This window comes from Theobroma cacao, chromosome 6 (genome assembly GCF_053813885.1).
Source record: "Theobroma cacao isolate CCN51 chromosome 6, ASM5381388v1, whole genome shotgun sequence".
NCBI classification, from domain to species: Eukaryota; Viridiplantae; Streptophyta; class Magnoliopsida; order Malvales; family Malvaceae; genus Theobroma; species Theobroma cacao.
The window spans coordinates 23024072-23028360 of NC_142644.1; the positions used below are offsets into that span (position 1 = coordinate 23024072).

The window sequence follows — 4289 nt, forward strand, 5'->3', positions numbered from 1 at the left end:
AAAAAAAAAAAGGAAAAACCAAGTTAAAACTAACTATTCACATCCGTCAAATCTTGGCAAATCTACAATTGTTTTTGGTAATAAATCTTCAAGCTAATCTACAATCTGAAGCATCATGAGATTCATGAACCGAACTGTAATTAATTTTTGCATTGAGGATTTATTTAAATTAAATCAATTCCATATATATATGGTTTCCTTTTTCTTAAAAAAAATAATAAGGGGCTACTAGACAACAATGTATATGGCTATATTAAAGCTGCGTGTTATAAAACCCTGCCTCGTCCTAGGCTACCTAGATTCTTGGTTCCTACCTCACTCTCCCTGGAAAACCTGCCTTCTATCCCTGTCATTATAATGGCATCAAAGCAAGCAACGGTGGCTTTGCTGCTCTCATCATATGTTTCTCACTTTCTTTAGGTAATTAAATAACAATATTTAGTATACGTTGCAATGCATATATCCTGTTTTTACTTAAAGATTCAAGTTTAATATTTTTCTTACAATTAAAAAAAAATAATGATGCATGCAAGTGTATATCTGTTTGTTTTATAGGTATTAGAGTGAGCGCCCAAACTTGTCACTACATTGACGAAATTACAATGTCAATGCTGATTGCACAAAAATATGCTCTGATGACGGATATGAGTCCAGTGCCCTCTGTGTCCCTAACAATACGGGATCGAAGCACTGTTGCTGTATCATTGAGTCTTGAACGTGCCTAAAATATTAGGTGGTGGAATAGAGGTAGCATTGTACCCACGTATAATGAGTCTAAGCTTTATTGTTAATTCTCTTGTTTTCAAAAAATAAAATTAAAAAAGAAACCTTGATCTAAGCCTAGTATTATTTGCAATTATTGTTATTTTTTTAATTTCAAGTATTTTAAATTAAAATTAAAGAGTGGATAACGGTCCAAAGCAGTGGCGGAAGGAATGAAGGCTAGATGGGGTAAGGCTCCCAAAAGTTTTAAAATATCATAATATATTCTTATTTTTAAAAATTTTATAATTTTGTCCTTATAATAATTTCTTTATTTGGTAAAATACCCTAAAGCAATTAGTCAACAACTAATTTTAGTAGATTTAGAGACTAAAGTTGAAATACCCCATACTTTGATATGGTGATAAATAAAGTTGAGCGAATGCAAATTGAGGTCAATTAAAATGTTTAAAAGTGATAAGTGACGAAAGGAGTAGTTTAGGATAAAATATTTCGCAAGTGAGAAAATAATAATAAAATAATAATAATTTCATCAGAAGAGAATTTGTGAGATAAAAGGTGATTCGGAAGTCAAGTGAGGCATAATAAGGTATTTCAGGTACCAAGGAGACAAGATAAAATTTTTAATATATTAATATTTAGCCGGATGTCGAAATTAGTCAAGAAGAAAGATCATATGGTTGATTCAAGTGGGGGAGAAGATGACAAGCCGACTCTATAAAAATAATTGTCATGACATACATGTGATGGATAGCATGTTTGCATGCTAAGAGTGTCCCAAAAAAAAATTTACAAAAGTCGGTATTATACCTAGACGTACAACAAAGTTGATTTAAACCTCGAACTAGATCAAATAGAGAATTTACGATGAAATTAAGAATTTTAAAGTCCCAAAATGGTTTAATATGGTGATTCGGATTTTGAGGATCAATTTGGAGTCAAACCGGAATTTTCGCTATCCAGGGGCAAAATGGTCATTTGCCACCTGGGGACAAAATGAAAATTTTTAGAAAATATTTTTGGCCCCATTTGACTTATTGGAGTAAGATTTGAAGTTTAGAAGTGAAAAATTTTAATTTCGGTATAATTTGGAGTAAAAGGGTAAAATGGTAATTTTGCCACCCGAAATCAAAAAATTTAATTTTTGAAAGGATTTTAATCAAATTTAATTATTTGGAGTGTGAAATGAGTATGAGGAGTGCAAATTATGCATTATGGAAAATTTTCAATTTTTGGGGTAAAAATGTAATTTTTGAAAAGTTCGGGGGCAAAAGTGTAATTTTGAAGAATTTGCTCCACCAAAACTTTGGAAAAATCTGGAAATTTCACTTAAGACTTGGATAAGTCAAAGGGAATGCATGGTGGAAAAAGTTGGACAAATGGATGGCTAGAAAAAAAAAATGAATTAATAAAATATTTAAAATATGAATAAAATAATATTATTTCATTAAACAATAAAAAAGGCATAAAAAAATCAGCCCACCCATTCTTCTTCTTCAACATTCGGCCAAGCAAGAAACAAGAGAGAGAAAAGAGAAAATAAAACCCTAGCTAAGAAATTTAAAGGGAAAATAGGTGGAAATTCAAAAATCAAGTGAAAAAAGGTAACATTTCTTAAATTTGTCTTGTGCTTTACCTTTCCCATGCATTTTCCATCATTTTTCATGGTTGAATCATGTGATTTGAGGATGATTTGAATTCTGGTCATATGGGTTTAGAGAGAGAAAGTTGTTAGATAAATTTGATTTTGAGCTATGTTAGTGTTTAGTGTTAGTTTAGCATGTTTATGAGTAAAACAACAAGAAAAATATTTATCTTCTCCATGAATTTCCCTAGGCCGAATCTAGCCAATGGTATGTGAGGATGAGGTTGACTTTATTTTAAGAGAATTGGGTGGAAAAATGATGAATTATGAGATTGGAAATTAAATAGGAATTTTCAGTGCAATAAATTGAAATTTTTACCCACTAGGGGTAAAAGCGTAATTTATAGTCCGGACTGATAAATTGGACCAAATTCATAGTCATTGAGGTATTGTGGATATAATTGGATAATTGAAATTGAAATGGATGGAATTGGAGTCGAATTGGGGATTTTAGGACTTTACATCGTGTATAGGCGAGTTAGGTCGGACACCGTAATTAAGCGATTGTCTAAACATTTCAAATCCTATCTAGTGCATACGCATGGATAAGAGCCTGAAATAATTTATGATAAATTGACACAATTTATTGAATTTTGTATCATGGATTATGGATAGGTGGTGAGTCAATTGTTTCGGGTTAGAGACTGCACCCGAGGGCGAAAGATAGGAGTATTTCTACTCCTAATACTGTGAGTGAACTTATTATCGTCTTAATTATCTAGAGTAGTTTTATACAATTGTGTGATTTTATGAAAAATGGGTTTAAATGGTAAATTGCTATGTTTTAGGAGAAATTGTGATTTTATAAAATGATTTTATAAATTTTCTGAAAAATCGAATACTGGTTTTGAAAATAGAGTAATTGGAGACTGTCTGCTTGTGTTGTAAATTATGGTTTTAAATTGAATGGCTTATGATATTAAATGAGCATGAATGGCTAAACTGATTTTGGTGTTAGAATTATTTATACTGTGTATTCAGCCTTGAGAGGCTAGGTTGCAATAAATTGCCATGTCATGCTAGAATGAATTTTATTGATTGGTGGATTATATATTAATTATTTACTGCAGAGGGGGTTCCGTGGACCAGCGTATTAGAGGGGCACGGTAAACTCCATTATATTATTACCTCGAACGGAGAGGCGCGTAGGGTATCTCCTGGGGTAAAGCTTAGGGTTCACTTCACGCCAAACCACCACGTGAAAGGGAACTCAGCCAACGCCAAGGAACGGCTGTATTTTTCTCAAACTTAAAATATATTTTAAGTGTATACAAAATTTTAACAGCCTTGGCGGACTCGGTTGGATGCCCTGCGCAAGGTATCACCGAGTATGAGTTTTGGCACGAGCCAAAGTTTTAAGAAATTCATAAGCCAAGTTGATTACTCGATTTATATGGATTGATTTTATTTGGTTGAAATGAACTGAAAGGTAATGAAATTACAGTATGATGACTTATTTTAATTGTCTCTATTTACTCGGCTTTAGATACTTTTGATGGTATCTGTTTACTCACTGGGATTATAAAATCTCACCCCTTCTTCCTATACATTTTTCAGGCTCAGGACAGTTTGTAGATAGTCGAGTAGGACGAGAACTAAGCTCGAAACTGCGTTATAGAAAGTAAGAGTTCACAGTCTTACATCCTCTTGGTCAATTGGAGCCCACGTGTCATTGCAGATCAAAACTTATATTTTGGTTATCTGTATTTCTATTCATACAATTTTTACTTTACTTTCATGTGCAAAAAATTATTTACGAATATTTCTATAAAAATTTATTTTATGAGAAAATATAATATTTTATTTATTATTTTTGAATAGTACTAGTTGTCAACAATTTGCTTTCAAATGAACGTTTTAGATACTTAATTTTTTTTAAATCATTAAATATATATTTTCGGCTTACCTACTGCATTTTTAG

The 4289-nt window shown here is 31.9% G+C and overlaps 1 long non-coding RNA gene across 1 annotated transcript; it reads left to right on the forward strand.

Annotated features, from left to right (window-relative positions):
- The first annotated feature begins 2196 nt into the window (after nucleotides 1–2196).
- LOC148762193 (uncharacterized) lies at nucleotides 2197–3989 on the forward strand. Its single transcript, XR_016027211.1, has 3 exons — nucleotides 2197–2327; nucleotides 2984–3057; nucleotides 3926–3989. It is a non-coding gene; the product is annotated as an uncharacterized LOC148762193 (long non-coding RNA).
- The last annotated feature ends 300 nt before the right edge of the window (nucleotides 3990–4289 follow it).